Source organism: Struthio camelus, chromosome 1 (genome assembly GCF_040807025.1).
Source record: "Struthio camelus isolate bStrCam1 chromosome 1, bStrCam1.hap1, whole genome shotgun sequence".
Classification (NCBI taxonomy): Eukaryota; Metazoa; Chordata; class Aves; order Struthioniformes; family Struthionidae; genus Struthio; species Struthio camelus.
The window spans coordinates 210,964,960-210,984,263 of record NC_090942.1 but is presented as its reverse complement, the minus strand read 5'-3'; positions in this window follow the sequence as shown (position 1 = coordinate 210,984,263).

The following is a 19,304-nucleotide window of genomic DNA, read 5'->3' as shown; positions in this document are numbered from 1 at the left end:
AAAAAAGTACATTGTAGAAGTATATATGATGTGCCTCATAGCTATTTTTTACCCTGACGGCGGGTTGTAAATTTTTTGCTGGAGTAAACCAAAGTAGGTCTTTGAGGTAAATACACTTACGCAGTGTACACTGAGAATCAGGCTCTATAGGCACACAGACAAGCACAGGATGATTTTGCACCAAGCAGCTTTTCTATTTCACCTCCTCATAGAACGTTTCTTAGCTTCTGCAGGTTATAAATAACCTTTTGTTTCCTTTCCTTAGCTATCTAAAAAGAAATGTAACCTCAACCCTGAACAAAAATCCATAATACAGAGAAATCATTTAAACAAGGCAGGGGACGTGTGTAACAAATATGAAAGCAATGGCTTGCTAAGGCAAGGGCAGTTGTCTTTGACGCTGTCCTAGGAAGCAATGGGAAATGCCTCAGACAAAACTTCCTAGAGAACCTTTTTCTCTCTGCTGTGCTTTCTACCCTTAAAAATTCAGCCAGGATGTAAATCACAGTGACCCTTTGGAGCGGTCCGTGGTCAGCCAAGTCTTTTCATGCATGCGGGAATGATGTGTGTGTGCTGCTCACTGAATGCTTAAGGACAAGGGATTTCCTTGAAAAGGTCTGAGTCTTGAACTCTGATGTTACTTGCTTTCTGCTGTGGCAGGCCAACCTCCAAATTTTTCTGATTCTCTGACCAAGGATTTCTCCAAGAACAGAGTTTTCAAATTTTCACTCTCGATAATATACTGTAAAAAGTTCAGGCGGTCTCCAGCTGCAAAGTAGGCAGCTGAGGGAGCTAAACCAGCTGTGACCTTAGGAGGACTATTCCACAAATGCAAGGCTTCCACTGGGACATGTATAGGATGAGGACTGCTTGGGGGGTGGAAAGAGGGAACCTTTCCCAGAGGTAGCAGTTGTAATCCCATCTGTGATCCCAGCAGCAGCAAGAGCAACAAACCTTGCTCTTCTGGAGCATCCTCTCATCTCCCTGTCTTAGTGCTACCCTTTCTGACCTGGTCAGTGACTTCTCCTGTGTCATATGGGCAGTCTAACCCCACCAGAACCCAGCTTCATATCAAAAAAGGAACAACTTTCTTGAATAAAATGTGAAAAAGCCTGAAGTGAGTTTTGTAAAAATGCTTCTTAGCAGTACATCTGCTGTCTTTTTTGAAGCATATGTCTATCTATGCAATCTATCTAATCTATCTCTTCTTTCTTTCTCCACCTTTCTTTCTCCCTTTCTCTTTCTTTTCTTTCCTTCCTTTCTCCCTTCGTTCCTTTTCCCTTCTACACCTGGAGTTTCATTCCAGAATGCATATTTCATCTGCCCTATTACTCTTGCATAATACTGACAGAACTGGATGATCATGTCCAAAATAAGCAATGTTTAGGAGAAATGGTGAAGTCCATGCATTTCATCTGTATAAAAGCAGGAAGTGGTAACAGTGAAACCCTCAACATTAATACCTGTGGGTGCACTGTACCATTTTCACATTGTTTTTCCTTATATAGCCTGGTGGTTAATGATATCGAAAGCATGCCATCTTTTCATTATCAGTTAGCATATCACAGAAGTAATTGAAATTAGATCCATCTAATAACCATGGAGATTTACAGTGTAGATTTCTAAATCTGAGTGAGGCACTCTGGGTTCCCTTCCTAGTAGTCAGTGGGAAGTAGGTACTTCTAAGACACCAGACTGAGAATTTTTAAATAGGTCAGGTGAACTGTTCCCAAGGAAGGTCTGTGTACCTCCATTGGCCATAAAGCGAGCCCAGGGTGATTACTTCAGCTGTAGTTATTGTAGATGCTTAAAGATGATGAGATGAGTCCTGTCCCTGGAGTTGTGCAGCCTCCTCTAGGAGCAGCTTTACAAGATGTTGTGTCTGAGCAAGCCCATCAGAGATACTCCTGCACCTCTTCCTCTCCTTTGCTCTGTGAGCAGTAATTTCCTGGAAAGCACCTCAGGCTCCAAAGAATTGGGGGAGGCACAAAGCTTCTGCTCTTGCTGCCTCTCTCCCAGCCACCTTCTTGGGGCGGGGGGAACCACCGAATGGAAGAACTTGCTTTTGAGTGGTCTGTGCATAAGTGCAAGTTTAAAACCCCATGCATGGTATGATCAGGACCTGTGGATGGAGATCAGCTGCTGAAGGATTAGTGCTGCATTTGCTGCCAAGCACCTGTGGATGTTCTTTTCCTTCTCTGTGCCCAGGTTTTACCGTTGTCTGTGTCAGTATTAATGCAGTGTAGTTAGCAGGATCAGCATTCAGACATCTATCTTTAGAGTGGTGACAACACATATAAACAGCGGATATCTGGCCTGGCAGGTTGATTCAGAGCCCTTTGTTGAACCCAAGCTCCCTAACAGGAAAGGGAGAGAAGTCCTTGCTTTCAAATAATATGTCTGATTGTCTTTGCAGCCAGCTAGCTCTTTCCACCGTCTTCAGAGAAGCTTAGCTGCCACAGGCTATCCTCAGGCCTGACAATAAGGCCTATTAAGAAATATTAGATAGAGCTCTGAGTTTCAATAGATGTACATACAGCAGGTCTCTCTAGCACTCCCTCCTGACCTCCAAACTTTCTTAGGTATGTCCTGCCATTTCTGTCTAACCTTTTCTCAGTGAAGTGTAATGTGAAAGAGCTTATTACTCTTGAAGGTGGGAAACTTCATTTAGTAGCAGGCACTGACCAAAGGTATGCCATTGAAATGTAGTTGCTCTTTGGGACCAGAAAGAAATTGTATATATATATGTATATATATGTGTGTGTGTGTGTATACGTACATACACATATACATATTTATACATATATATACATTCATTTGGGGGAAGGAGGGTTTGTGTGTGTGTGTGTGTGTGTGTGCGCGTGTGTTTTTTTTTTAAAAGACCTAGCCCTAGTTGTACTATTGATTATTGAAAAGCAGAGCAGTAGTGAAATGACTGGTTAAAAAGTGATCAGATCTGTTTTGCAATCTGCCATTGCACGCCTCGCTAATTATAGTGTATCAAACATAATGATATGCCACATCTAATCCAGAAGAATAAAAAGAGGCACCTATGTTGTGTAAGCCTATAACTGGTGGGCCTGCCTCTCTCACAAAGAATTGGCTAGCTTCCATGATCCAGAATTTGTCATGATCAAAGTACATTTTGCAAAGAATGCAGAGGATAATTTTGCTTAAAAATCAGCTGCTGAAACAAACATCTAAGCATTCATTTATTCCTCCTATGGCAGTATTAAAATAATTGGCAGCACTGCAGCAAGCGTAACGGTAAAATGTATTTGTGCTTCATGCTGCAACAAAATGATTTTAGTAGGGGCTAGCACAACCTGAATGCCAATAAGGTACTGAGAGCTGTGAAACATAACCACCACAAGGTATTTCAGGTTTAGGATTTACTCAGCTTACTACAAAATCAATAATGGGATCATTTGTAACAAAACCTATTTGCTGAGAAGGAATGTCAGTGTAGGTATTCATCACAGGAACGGGATAGTGTCAAAGCAAGGATACAAAAGGAGGTCTCTTTACAGTACACTGGCTAATAGCTGACAGTTTCAGAAGTGCTGAACACTAGAAGGGTCTTAATGGGACCATGGATGGGAAAACATTATGGAGTGTAAACATCCACAAAACTGTTGAAATGCCTATGAGCTCACGTTTCCCAACAGTAGCTGTAATAACTCTCCCTTGTCTTTTGTATGTTAAATCCTTGCTTTCTCTCATGAGTACTGCCTCTGGTGAAGTGAAGCCTCTGACAGGAAAAGTTCTCATTCTTGCTCCCAAAATCTGTTCTGGCCTGTGGCAGAACTTTTTCTCATTGTTCAATTTTATATCTGCACTTTTTCCTTCTCTATCTTAATTATGTCTAGGTTCATACTATCTCCAAATTAGAACATAAAGCCAAAGATACCAGTGTTCTAAATACTTCAGCTATTTCCAAGGGAAGGCTCATGCAGGTATGCCACCCAAATTGCTGTTCATCTTGAAGAACTACAGATACTGCCTTTTCAAGTTTAGTTTCACAAAACGGAAGCACTTCAGATTTCTAGTTACTCAAAAACCTTGTTCTTCAATCATCTCTGTGGTAGATGGCTTTCATTTGAGGCATAAAGTCTTTACCTTGTAGCAAGCATTACTTAAAATTAAATGTCTTAGCTTTAAGTTAAAATAATTTCTCTGTTTCCTCTGAATGCCCGTTCTGTTCCTATGTATGTTCAAAGAAAGCATGTCTAGAACTGTCTAGATGAAGAGTTATTAAAGCTTCTCCATCCTATCTGAGAACATCAACATTCTTGTAGAAAGAGTTTCTTTGGACTCGTCTGTCTCAGATTTTGTTTGCACATGCAATTCCAACAGTTTGAATCAAGTAATGACATATTTACTCCAAGGAAGAGGAATGAGCTTGCTCTCCTCTGCCACCAGCGTGTGGCACTGTGTGTGTGAAATAGGGAAGTTAATTTTGCTACGGTTTGCTGTTCAGGGATGTATTGTGTTTCTAGAGATTCTGTCACCTCCGTCACACCAAACGGTATCTTTTGCATGTTCTGAGCTCCTTAGTATCTAGCCTTGGACTAGATGTCTCTTTATTTCTATTTAGGAGAGCCATGAGTGATTCAGACTATTTTCTGTCCATCTGCTGTATTCTGACCCTGGCTGGCTGTGTAGTCACTGAGAAGTGGTAAGCATTGCCTTTGTTAGAAACCTGTAACAGGATTTTGAATATGACATTTACCTCTCTTAGTTTGTTCCTGCATGGAGCTAGAGACTGGCAGCTCTGAAGAACAGGGACTGAACTGCTCATAACAATGCTGAATTTAGACACCGTGGTAGGTAGCCTGAATACGGCTCCAGGGGGTTATAGCTTCTCATCAGAACCTAGAATACAGAGACAAGAGGAAGTAGGCCATAGGTAGTAAGTTCAACATCTTTCAAAAGTCTGAAAATGTTTGTCTTGGTTCAAGAGGAATATCAGCATTCAGGATTTGATATAATGTTGGATCTACATAGAATAAAGTTATTCAGTGTGTTTAGGATTAATAGAAAGAGCTTAAGATTTAGAATCCCTATAAAGATAAGAGCAGATGATAAGTTATCCTGCCTTCTTAGGGAGAACTGAAATGGATGGTTTGATTTATGCAATTGACAAAGCTGACTTTTGGAAGATGCTGCTGGAAGCACCATGACAGAGCAATAAAAGAGTGGGACACCATTGGGTAAGTATCCAGGAAACTCAATCACGAATCTTTAAACAACCACTACAGCTCCATCAACTGATATCTGACCATTATCACTGCAAGTTAGTAGGGACAAGAAGACACAATTTTTACAATGAATACCTTCTAGGATCAGGAATAAATGGTAGTACTATGAAAGTATTCTTCAGTAGTGGAAACAGCAGTGTGTTCACATCACAAATAAGGATGTAGTCATTTACACTTCTTTTGTATAGCACAGCCCACATCTATCTAACTATAGTCGTTCAAAGCTATAAAAAGGAAATTAAGAGTGGTGACTGAGAAGAAAAGTTCTTAAATATTTAAGGTGTAAATAGAGATGATCTAGTCAAAAGGTAAAACAAATGAAAAAAAGAATCATTCTGAATGAATGCCTTAATGACATTTGTGTCAGCATAAATGAAAGGAAGAGTTTAAAGGTTGCTGTTAAGAGAAAGAATAATAGCAGTCAAGTAGGCCCAAAATGAAGGTCTTTTTCTGTTCCTTTGTAAGAATCTCATACCAACTGAATGAATCTCTGTTCAATGAGCCAAATCTGCACAGATTTCAGTGACTTACTCTAATATGGTGGCAGACGGTGTAAATCAGTGCAAAATTCAGCAGTAGCTATTAACCAGTGTCTGTGATGTTTCCAGGAGCTTGTACGCATGCAACCCATGAATTCTATCTGAAATCACGAAATTTCTCTTGTGCTTGAATGAAAGCACAAACTTAATTTAGCTTCTAAGACTATTCCTTGTTTTTACATTATCTCATTAGTTTTCATTCTGAGTTGGAAAAAAGTGTATGCTAAGAAGTCAGTTAGAAGCGGAAAACTAGTGACACAGCCATTCAAAGAAAAATCTCTTTAGACAAAAAACTAACTCCTGCTGCATAACAAGTCTTTACAGATATTCACTCTTAGAATGACTTGAGAGAAGGGTTCAGCAGAAGGGCCCTAGTCAGCCTGGAGAAGCTCCCTCTGAGTGTTTGACACATTTTGGAGGAATGAAGTCCAGGAAACAGGATTCTGACTGAGCACAGCTAAATAATACCCAGCAGTGAGGAAAGAAAGGTCAAGGACAGCATATGACACTTACAGTTTTTCATTAATCTTTTTCTATTATGTTGTTCTCCCTTTAGTAACAATTTATTGCCTTTGCAAATCTTCTTGTGGTTTTATGTACTGGTTTTATGTACTGGTTATGACTTGCTGAAGCAATATTTTCTGTAAGTATTGCACTCCCATTTCTCCCTGTTCCTTCACCTTAGTGTTATGCTGATATTTGGTACGGTCAGGGAGAGTGCAGAACTGTATACTCCCGGGAGAGCTCAAGTATCTTGGGGACTCTCTCTCTTGGGTACAATATAATCCTTCCTCTTTCCTGGTCAGTGCATGGGATATAACCAGGATACTTTGTCCTCTATAGCTGCAGTATTTTGTTTGAAACACTTTGTAGCTACTAGACGCCAGTGTAATTCCTACTGTTTCAAGTGCAGATTCTGAATTTGTCTTCTCTCATGAAAGAATAGGGACAAGTACTGAAATATTTCAGCTGTCAACAGTTCATTACTGTGCATTAAAGAAAGGAAATACATGGCCTTGAATGACTGATATCCTGAGATGAGGACCTTCTTATTTATAAAATCATTAGAAGAACAGTGACCAGGCATATGAGAAGAAGAATTATTAATAGAGAGTGCCCCAGAATTATTTCTCTTGCTCTTAGATAAATAACGTGGACATATGAGGATCCATATGTTCTTTAGCCAATAAAGGGAGACCGGTATCTCCAGACAACAAGACATAAAGAAATAGAAAGATGGAACTAGAAAAGATCTCAAGGTGTCATTTAATCCATCCTCTTGCTTGAAGACAAGAGCAACTTTATCTTTGTTATTGCTGACAGATGCTTATATAACTTGTTTTTAAAGACCTCTGCAACCTCCCCAAGTAATCTATTAGAGCTCTTTATTATCTTTACTGCTATAATAATTTATTTTTCCTAATAGCTACCAGGATCTTTCTCAATGCTATTTAAGCCCATTGCTTTTTGTCATGAATATGGTGAAGATTATCCCTGTCTGCCTCTCTTTATGTTTGAAGAGAGTTCTCTAGCCCTGACTATAATGATCTTGCTTCATGAATTTTTTTAGATATCCTGATATTTTAGATATCATACCGTTCCTCCTGCTCTTATCTGGAGTGTCTCCAGGTGGTAAATGTCCTTCTTGAAACATAGTCCTACAGGCTAAACACCCCAGGTTAGGCCTTGCAGAGGTGAGTAAGATGGCTGTGGGTTATATTTCTGATTCTATGACCCATTACAGTGTTCACTTTTTTCACAATAGCATGACATTATGGATTTATGCTGGGCTTATGATTCATATTAGCTCCCAGTCCTTTCTAGGACTAGCAGCAAAATTGCTACTCGGGTTGCTGTTCCCTATCCAATTTAAATCTAGTAGATTATTTCTAGCTACCTGCAACATTTGTTGTTTGGTGCTGTTGAATTTCATCACATTTTTCTAGTACATATTTGCAGGTTATCAAGAAAACTGTCCTCCACTGTATTAGCAGATCCCTCCTCCCATGCCCTGACACCCAGAGTTTGGTGTCCTCCACAAACTTAATAACCCTGTGTCCCATCATCGAGGTCATGAATGAGTGCATGAATGAGGAGCACCAAGCCCAGAACAGACACTTGTAGGACTGAGGGGCAGTGAATCTTACCAGGGTAACATAGAACAACTGATAACTGTTCTCTGTGCAGAGTCTTCCAAATAGTCTTATCTCCAGGCAATAACATCTCATTCACATCTTAGAAGGGTTGAAGCATCATCCTGTGCTGCTATCTGTCCTTCATTGTTGACTATATGTCAACAATGACTATCATGGAGAGCAATGACTATCATTGTTGACATTGTCCTTCATTGTTGAGAGCCATCTAGATTCCTAATGTCCCGGATAAGACTTTCAAATTAGATAAGGTGAATGCAATTCCTTTGTAATTTCAGTGTAATCATGTAGTCCTATTGAGACAGCTTGCTCTATCAGCTTTATTGTTCCAAATTGGTTCTTTAGGTCAGATAATGAAAAAATCTGATATAGAGAATCAGGGACAAATTCCCTACCCCTCTGCATCTTGTGCAGGCATTTAAATTACTGCAAAATGAAATTTAATACCTTCACATTAGCTTATTATGATTAAAAAAATGCAGAGATTCATTTTACCTGTTTTGAGATACCTAAATTATCTCAAAAGTCATTTTAATTTCCTGTGATCTTTTTCATTCATCAAATGTGTCTATTTTTATCCACTAGCTAGAGAAAGCATAAGGCAAGAAAGATGCCAATGCTTAGGCATCCCAATTAAATACTCAAAATTCAGTCATTAACAACGCTATTGTCACAAAGGGCCTCTTCAAAAGATTTATTATTCTTTCAGGTAGCCATATTAAACTTTCCTTGGAATAACTCAATTGAAATTCAGGGGGAATGATTCCACAGATTAATTTCTTAAATGTATTATAATTTTTTACCACATGAAGAACTAGTTTAAAACAATAATCTCTAGATCAAGTAAAGTCTAGAAAAGGGATTCACTTTTTTTCCTGGAGCCATGGAATTAAGTTTGAGATTATATTAAAACATCCAAAAAATAAGCCTCAACTCAGTAGGTAAAACAAACAAACAAAAAGATTTATGTTTTGAATTTCTAAAATAAGGAAAACAACTATTGGGTAAAATCAATTTCACATATCTGACAGATCAAAAAAAAGCACGATGCGCATTAGAGTTTAAAAATGGTTAACTGTAGCTGAGTGGTGCATGATGTATGAGGGAAAAAAGTGGAATAAGTGATCCGATAACAAATAGCAGTTTTGTACTTCTGCATGTTGGAGCTTGACCATGGTTCAGCCAGAGTGAAACACGTCGGTAACTCAGGAATTTATTCAATTAACAGTGGAATGGCTCTGGCTACATCACTCCGGCTGAGAGAACGGAGAAATGTTGCTAATCCCCTCTGTTATTGTTGATAAATTCCCATTTATAAAAGTTTATCCTTTAAAAAAAATTTTTTTTGGAAATAATTTGTGGTGAAAGATTATCAGTGATAGACACCAGCCAAACTAATTTAATGTATCTAGTTTAAATCATTGGGCACAACAGTGTTAAGACGGGAAAGATGTTGAGAAAATCTTATAGCTTTCTGATTAATCTAGATAACTGGAGCTTTCAGACATGAAAGCCTAGACCTTATTTTGCCCCTTCTGAAGAGATGAGTTAAATTCTGCCGCATATTAGCATCACCATGTCATTTCTTGTGTGCTCATGCTCAACCACAGGACATAAGTTTTCATCATGTGGGTTTGGGTGCTCTGTCTGTGTTCAGATCCTGGCTGCATTTTGCCCTGTGCCATAACATCTGGCCCAGCCTTTACAACACTTGAGATTTCCTAATGGGAGACCTGAGGATTCCTCTTCTATCGAGAAGTCCAAGGTTAGTTTGTGAAGAGCTAATGTAGCTGACTGCATCAGTTCCTCCCAGATGCCACAGCAGAGGAGGTATGTTAAAAATGAACCTGGGAAAAAAGCACTGCTCTGTTTCAGCTGTCCTGCCTGCACAGTCGTGGTGACCGTGGAGTGGGATAGGTTCAAGTGTTTCAGGCACTGCTCTAATTTATGCTGAGAGCTGAACTGTACCTATTAACTCCATAGATTGGAGGGAGATAATATGGCAGCAAGAAGAGTTCTTTTTTATAGTCTTTGAGCCTGAGGATTATGCTATATAACACCATTGCCGTTAGAGAGGATTGGTTGCCTTTGCTATGCTGATCTAATTTTTCCAGACATATTCCAGTTGCAATATCTCATAATTTGAATCATACAAGGGAGTGGGAAACAGATAAAGGGTTTAATTAAGACTATTTAATGCTCCTGATGCCAAATTAGAATTAAAAGACAATTAAAAAAAAAGGTTGAGGCTCCGAAGTCAGATTGAACCACATTGAACAGAATGTTCTTCTTTTCTTTTTTCTTTTTTTTTTTTTTTTGAAGCATGAGAAAGAGACAGGCAGAGGCATAATACATGTGTACATTGCAACTTCTGTGTGTCTGCCTTTATTTATGAAGATCGTTCCTCGTCCAGTTCTCTTGGAAGTCTTATCTATCCTATCTATCATCAAAGATATTTCTTCTTGACAAATATGCTTTAGGGGATGAATCAAACATCATTGAGCTGTCACTGCTTGCAGGTAGTTCAGAAGATCTCCCCTCCCACATTAGTTCTTCTCTTGCCTTTGGATATTTTAATAGAAACTAGCATTAGAATTGAGTTCAGGTCAGTAGCTGCAAAAACTTCAATTTGGAGTTGCAGTTCTCAGCAAGTCAGTCAATTTTACCAGCTGTCTTCCATCAAGCAGTTTTCAATACCCATTTAATTATTAAGCAGGGAAGGAAAACTGACCTCTCCAACAGTGGTAGATTCGTTCTCCAGGCACCACTGAGAATGTGAAAGTTTGGGGAGCAAGCTGGGGACTCTCAATAATGCTTTTGCATCAGAAATTTATTACCAAAGCTGTACGTCTGAGAACAGCTGGGTATTAGTATCTGAGGTCAAAGTATTTGGCCCTAGACCAGTGGGAGAGCTCATCCTTCCTTCTCCCCAAAATTTTCATGAATTTACTCTCTTTGTGCAAGCTTCAAACCCTGGAGGCTGACAGCTCCTGCAAAGGACTGCATATTAGCCTTCAGATGCCGCCAGCCTGAGCCCTCACTGCAGGAGTTACCACTACCAGCTTTATTAGCACAGACACAGTTCTGTACACCCATGTCCAAAGGTTCAGGATACAAACAGAAGCTGAGGGTCTCTGCCTCTCCCACTCATGTAATTTTTTGATCAAGGGGGATTTCCGATGCTGATTGTTAGGGAAGTTGTCTTTCTCACCTCTCTAAATCTCTCTCCTCAGCTGACCCACTCTCATTGGGAACCTGACTTTTTGCTTTGGGATTTCAGTCCATAGTGGAGTTTGCAGCCCAAGGCATTGGAAACACTAGGATTTATTCCTCCTGACCCTGCATGCTGGACTTCTCTACAATATATGAACATAGTAGATCACTACTATGATAAGAACGATATCCATCAAGAATCCCTTCAACAAGAAATTGATCATCTTCACAAGTACAAATTTTATTTTTCCTAGTGATTGGAAATTTAGTTAGCGTGTCCCTCCTCCACCCTCCAAAAGAAAAAGAAACTCTAGATGGATTAATCTAGACAAATAGCCTCCTTTAAAAGTATCGATTTGTGGAACTACATATACACAAACAGATGTGCATATGTATATAAGCTTATATACAAGTATGTTTGTATATGTAGTATGCTGATGATACTAAACTGGGGGGGAGAGGCTAACACACCAGAAGACTGTGCTGCCCTTCAGAGGGACCTGGACAGGCTGGAGAGCTGGGCGGAGAGGAACCTCCTGAAGTTCAACAAAGGCAAGGGCAGGGTCCTGCACCTAGGCAGGAATAATCCCATGCACCAGGACAGGCTGGGGGCTGACCTGCTGGAAAGCAGCTCTGCGGAGAAGGACCTGGGAGTGCTGGTGGACAACAAGTTAAGCATGAGGCAGCAGTGTGCCCTTGTGGCCAAGAAGGCCAATGGTCTCCTGGGGTGCATCAGGCAGAGTGCTGCCAGCAGGTGGAGGGAGGTGGTCCTGCCCCTCTCCTCAGCCCTGGGGAGGCCTCCCCTGGAGGACTGTGTCCAGTTCTGGGCTCCCCAGGACAAGAGAGACATGGCACTCCTGGAGAGAGTCCAGCGGAGGGCTACAAAGCTGATGAGGGGGCTGGAGCACCTCTCCTCTGAAGAAAGACTGCAAGAGCTGGGCCTGTTCAGCCTGGAGAAGAGAAAACTGAGAGGCGATCTCATCAATGTGTACAAGTATCTGAAGGGGGAGTGTCAAGAGGATGAGGCCAGACTCTTCTCCGTGGTGCCCAGCAACAGGACAAGAGGCAATGGGCAGAAACTGAACCACAGGAAGTTCCATCTGAACCTGAGGAAAAACTTCTTCCCTGTGAGGGTGAGAGAGCATTGGAACAGGTTGCCCAGAGAGGTAGTGGAGTCTCCTTTGCTGGAGATATTCCAAACCCGCCTGGATGTGATCCTGGGCAATATGCTCTAGAGGTCCCTGCTTGAGCAGGGAGGTTGGACTAGATGATCTCCAGAGGTCCCTTCCAACCTAAACGATTCTGTGATTCTGTGATTCTGTGATTCTGTTTTATTATGCATATATGTATATATAAAAACATACTTATAAATTATATAAAATAAAATTGCTGGCATATTAAAAAAAATAACAAACCTCCCACTTCTAAATACCCCTTTGCATGTAATTGGCTCTAATATAGTGATATCCCAGAGAGTCGCTTACCAAAAAATTAATATACATACTGATTTTTTGTTTTTGGTGAGCTGATTTCCTGATGAACAGGTTTCGTCAGAGACTTCAACTCCTATATTGACTATTATATGCAAATGTAAGTAAGTGGTGTTTTACAGTTTTTGACCCTTTCCTGAGAAAACCTACTTAGAACTAACTAAATAAGGCAAACTAGTTTCCAGAATTTAAAAATAAAACTAAAATTCACTTTTGCACGTATTTCTGCAATATCTGAGGTGCTGATGGATAAGAGACTAGCAGATCTGAAGGGAAAGGCAATAAAACTTGTGCCATACAGCTGAGGTCCTCTTGGCAATGTGTGGAACTATGCACACAGCCTTAGCCAAGAGTGGCATTTATACCTTACAACTGAGTTTTGCATTATCATAGTGTGCTGTCATTCCTGTAGAGTCTTAATGGTACACAGTCAGAAGCAGCTTGATTTTGCTGCTCTGTAAAATTAGGACTCTTGTGTTCCGTGTTTTGCTGTCCATAGTTTCCAGTAATGTTTCCAATCAGAAAGCCTAACAAGGAACAGACTCCTCTCAGCATCTGGCTTTATTGGCAATGCTCTGGAGAAGTCTGTTTGGCTGTTTTCACCTAGGTTTAGGTGTTTAACTAAGTTTACTACTCATTACAGGCATCTCGTGTAGCAACTCTGGCACCTGATTGGCATCAGTTGCTGTGCCCTGTATGAACAACAGTTTGATGCCGGTTACACTAATATATCCTTGACGTTGTATGTCTTTACAAGAACTTCTCATGTATAATTAAAACAATCAAAAAATCTGTGTCTCTGACCTGCTCTCTTTCAAGAAAGAGTTACAGACTTTGCATGGAAGTAGGTACAAGGAAACTGTTGTTTGCGCACTTGATTTGCTTCTGTTAGACCATGAAATAATTATTGAAAAAAAATGTTGTGGCTCTCTCTCAATGCAGTTATAAAGTTATACAGTGGTATAAGCTGTAAATAAACAACAGAATAGATGCTAGAAAGCCATTATTGAAACAGGAATGATGTTTCTTTAGATTTAACATGTTGGTCTGATTCCCAGGCAGCTGATTTCCCTTTGATTATTAAACAAGAAAAGAGCAACTGTTTGGACCAGCGTTTTGTTCTGTGTTCATGCAGCATGCGGCACAACAGGATGCTGGTCTATGACCAGGGCTTCAAACAGCAATGATTGATCATAACTCCATCTCCATGCCTGTAGTGGGTTTCAGCAGTAATCATTGTACCTGTGCCAAAAGCTTTACAAAGGTCAAAATCAAAAGGAAAAGACAGACCCCTGTCCCTGCCCCTGGGAGAGTGATTGTTATTAGTAGCTCCAATAATGGCAAAAGTGCTGAGCTTGCTTTTTTGGTCCCGCCTTAAAAACTTGATTATGTTTCACTGGTGTGAATGCCTCACTGGCAGGTGCTGCATGCTGATGACAGTCATTTTTCTTCCCAATTGATGTTGACCATTGCTGTTGCCTGTTAAAAAAGACACACACACACACACACACACACACACACAAACCTCACAGTTTCAGCAACACTCTTGCACAACAACTAAAGAGACTCAAAGAGAGATGCTCCCTCTGGCACCCTGGCAGCGGCTGTAGTGGTGGGTGGTGAAATAGGTGAGCAATTATTGTTGGTTGGATCGCTGCCGTCCCAAAGAGGCAGAGGACTGTGGTGGTTTGGAAAGCATGAGGCCTGCAGACAGCTTGCGGGCGTGCAAGCCGCTTGCCGGGGATGTTGGTAGTGCTATTCTACTTTTCTGTTCGGGTTTGGATTCTGCCACAGATGCTTTGAGCAGCGCTGGCCAGTCAGCAACAGAGGTGCCCTGATGCAGGGAGTGGGTTAGGATTGATGGTGACATGTGATTGCTGGTACTTACGCCTGCCTGCCTTCATGTTTGTGGCTTGCCAGGCCCTCTTGGCCTGTGAGCTCATGTGAACTGCATCATCTATGGTCTTCGCAGCACAACATCTCTTTTGTAAGGGAGGGACCATGTCCTCCTTCACTCCCATTGACCCTGCCTATGTAGGAGGGAATATCTTACACTACCTCTGGGATGGTCCTGACTGTCCTTCTCACTTCCATAGGCATGAAAGCATATCTTGCTTCCAGAAAGCCACTCCTGCCTTCTGGCAGTGAGGCTGGAGAATCAAGCAGTTCTGATTAACCATATGCTAATTTATCGATTTCAGCAGTTAAAATACCCACTGCTTAGCTATGAAGCTTAAACTGGATCCTAATGAATACATATGTGAACAGTAAATGCTGCCAAGATTGCTTCAGTCTAACCAAGGACCAGGCTTCCTAAAAATATTAACTAATATTTTAGTTTGCGCAAGATTTCAAGAAACTGCAGAAACAGAAAGGAAATCCCCCCTCAGGTCCAGTAGCCGCACAGACCAACTGGGGCTGCAGCAAGAGATCTGCAAGTATGGTCTGCTCAGCGGAGGTGAGATAGCAGCTCCTGAGAGCAGCTGGGGGCTCTAGAGACTGCAAACGGAAGGAGGCAGGGAGGGAAGGAGGGAGGGTTTCCCCCCTGAGAAACACATTTTGAAAAGCTCTTGGCCCCTGTTGATTAAATAAATCTGAAACCGTTCCCTGACCCACTGGAATTCAATTGCCTTTTCAGACTTCTTTCCTAAATGTTGACAGAATTACAGATCAGTGGCTGCTCACTGAAACATGGCACTATTTCCACCCGCAAGGTGGATGCACTTCTAAGTCAGTCTATTTACTAGACAAGTTGGCCTCGTGTAAATAAAGCAATTGAGTTATATAGTGCAAATCCTTGGACACTCTCAAATCAGTTTAAAAGGACATTTATATTGACTGATTTGAAAGGGTAGGTTACCCACATCAGCTAACCAGATAAAAGTGAAGCTTAAACTGGTGTAAATATCTCTCTATTGGATGTTTACATTCTTATAACTAGGTCAACATTACATTGATTAAGTTGCTCTGCTGTGTGTTTCAGACATAAGAAAGCCTCCCTAATCCTTAGGATTCATTGCCACTGATGTCTGAAGGCTTCGAATCAGACCAGACAGAGCCTTAGTGAATGGTTAGAACTAACATGGACAGGATATTTTTCCTTGTAATAATGTTTTCTTCCAAATGTCCATTTCTCTTTCTAGTCATGCAACCTGTTTATAACTCTCCTTCATGTTCTATACATAGTGCACAAAAAACCCCCGATGCATTTCATTCTGTTTGCAGACTTTTAATGCTTTTCCAAGTGCAGGTACACAGAGCTCATTGTTCTAGGGAAAGGCATCATCTTCACTATCTTTATGGATTTCCCTGGCACCAGGACTGAATACTCCTTCAGTATTTGATTTTCCTTGTTACCTCCCTATCCTTCTCTGCATATTCCCTCCCTCTCTGTAACATCTATAACATTTATCTTGCTCTCTCCATTTGTATCTTACCCACCTCTTGGGTTTTATCAGATTTTTCCCTGTACCTTCCCTGATTCTGCCATATCCATCTCTTCTTCTAGGGCATTCTACCCTCTCTCCCCTCTCCCTGTGAGCTGGAGCAAAACAAATCTGCTGTAGTTATGAGGTCGGTATGGAGCTCTTGGTTCCAGGCAGGAAAATGGATGAGAAAGGGTGTTGTGCTGGGTTATAGTCATACTTCAAGGCGCACACAGAAAGAAAAGGAGCAGAGCTACATCAACGCTACATGATGCTGCAGATTGCACCATGGGAAAAGTCCAGCACTGACTGGAAGCAGTGGTTTAGTGAAGAGTGGAATGGTCTCAACTACAGGTCCCTGGAAGTCCTGCTAAGCCCTTGTCTAATAGACAACAATATCATGACACTTTTCTGTTAACAGTTATGAAAGGTTCAAGTGGCATCTTCTTTCAAAATCAGAAATTTTTTTTCAGGAAAAAAAGGCATTATAAACATCATACAAACCAGAAGGTTTAATTAGGTATTATCTATTATCTTGAATCTTTTTTTTTTCCAGTAAAATATGCTCAATAAAGAATGACATCTTTTTCCTGACAGCTCTGGGATTCAACCTGATCTTTTTGAGTAAAGTTGAGTTCCTATTGTCTGTAGGAACACCACTTATAAAGGGTGCATTTATCTCACTTACTTTTAGCCACATAAAAAATAGACTTTTCTTCTAAATTTATCCTGTAGGCTGTCTATATAATCAATAGAAATATTTAGATACCTTTAGAAAGTTGGTCATCTCCCCTTACAAAGTACATTTAAGATAAGTGGAATGCATCCCTGTGGAAATGAGTGCATGTGACACTTTTGGCAGTCATAAGCACGTGGATGACTGCTTACATTAGGAGTGTGTAAAACTGCAAGAAAGATATCACGCCCTAAATTTCTGAAAGCCCTCTTTAATCCAGCATTGTTCCACTCATTCAGATGAAATTTCAGAACATGTGTAGCCTCATGGATTTGCTGGGATGGCACCAGAGGAGAACAAAATAGTGAAAGAAACATAACTCAACAGCTAAGCCTTTGTTTATAAGCCAGCTTCAGTTTGGGATTAACTTCACATTTAACTAGATAAAGTATCAGATTTTCTGTTCACTTCCTCCTAGGTGCTCTGGTTCTACAATATACCCAGGACAGAACATCATTATAAACCTATTGGTAGAGAAGGTATTAGGTTTATGCAGTCGTTTATCAGAACTAGCATACACTTTAATCCTTTTACTTGATAGCTGCAGAGTTCTGTTCTACTTGCCCATGCAAGTTTTTATAACACCAGGGTGTTCCTGCTTGCCGTTCTGCATTGATTTCACCTTGTATTTTCTCTTTTTATTGAGTTCTTGAATAGTTTTTTTTTTTTTAATTTTCTATTATGTGAGCTTTCTTCCTAAGCCCTAAAACTTGTCTTTTGTCACTGAAACACCTCATACCTTCTGTATATATTTCCCCTTTTTCAATTAGACAAATGAATGGCAGATCAGCATCGGTTAAATAAACTATTCTGGATGCATCTGTTACTGCTAGAAGTTTCTAAATGCAGACTGCCACAAACAAGGGAAGTGGACCAAGACAGATCAGTACAGGGTTTCATTCCTTAAACTCTTTACCATTGTCTTTACTTCTTGCTTTTCTTACAGACAGGATACTTTGGTAGATGGGCCTTTAATTTTGCTCTATTTGTGTATTCTTTTTGTCCTACTTATTTAACCTGTTTCCTGTGCTCCCACTTATCCCATAACTTTTGGTAAGTCTTGTGGGCCATCTCACCTTTATTTAATCTCATTATTAAGGTCTCTTTCTGGCTTTCCCTGGGTTATTGTAAAACATAAGGAAAGACCAACTCTCTGAACTAAAGGCCTCTTGAGAAAAACATCAATGCTATGCTTAACATGTCGTTTTCCTTCCAAAATGTTGTAATTATTATGTGTTGGTATTATTATTATCGTTGTAATTATTTTAAAAAGTAATATATTTTCACCAAAACAATTTCTGCCTAAGTACATATATAACGGAAAGGAAAAGGAAATCATCTTAAGGGGAAATCTAATTTGCTGGTGATAGTTGGTATATGTTAATTTATAAGGTCAAATGGATGGCAAATATCATGTTAGCTAGATATGCTGTATCATAATGTCTCTTTAATTGATGATGTATTTGAAATAGCTTATAATGTCCTTCACAATAGCAACTGTGACTGTAAAGAGGTTCCAGCAACGTAGCTAATAAAAATACTATAAGAAAACTTTAGTTCTGGGATCATGCCCAGGCTTTTGACAGCTATATTCATCAAGTAAAGGTTGAGAGGTAGGAAACAGCTTTAAGAAATAATGAGAAACTAGAAATAAGATATTCATCATATCACAATTTAGTTAGAAGAATCCAGTTGTAAGCCAGGATTTGAAATTGGAGATACAAAAATTAATGGTGGAAAGTGATAAGGGCTGTAGATCACATGCATTTACATGCCATCAGTCTTGTCACACTGGGGGATTGTAGTGTGATTGACAAGTGAGAAAGTATTAATTTGTAAGGATCAAGATTTTGGAGATAATAGAATTTGATCATCTGACTCACCAAAGGTATGGAATTGAAATATTCAAATGATATAAGTGAAGCATAATCAGACAGAAAATAGGTTTGAAGAAACCTAAGAACTCAGAATTGCACAAAGTCATTGTATTACCTGACTGTAGTACTTTGCTGTACTCCCACATACACATTGCTAGGCTCAAGGTGAAATAATTTTAGGAGTTAGTCCATTCTTTCCTCCTTGAACAATCTGTTGCTTTTCATTGCTTTCCTTTGTCTTCTTCGTGCTTTTCCATGTCTTCCCTGATGCTCCTGAATTCTGCATCTGCCTCTTTCCTCTCATCTTCCTCTGTAAATATTTATTCTTCTGTGCCTCTCCTTGCCCCATTCCCCAGATAGTCTCATCCACTTCCTGAACAGGATTGTTGTCTTTATGTCTTTGCCCTGTTAATTACACACTTTAGCCTGCTTTTTTGCAACATCACATGCTCTGTTATACTTTGATTTCACTGGGTACATCTATGGCTTAACTGTGGAGCTCTGATATGTGTATTTTATTTTTTAGTTCTTTACTATACTTTTTAGCTTTATTATACTTGTAGATTGTCTGGTATTAATTGTTTAATGTTGTCCAGCATCCGTCATGTAT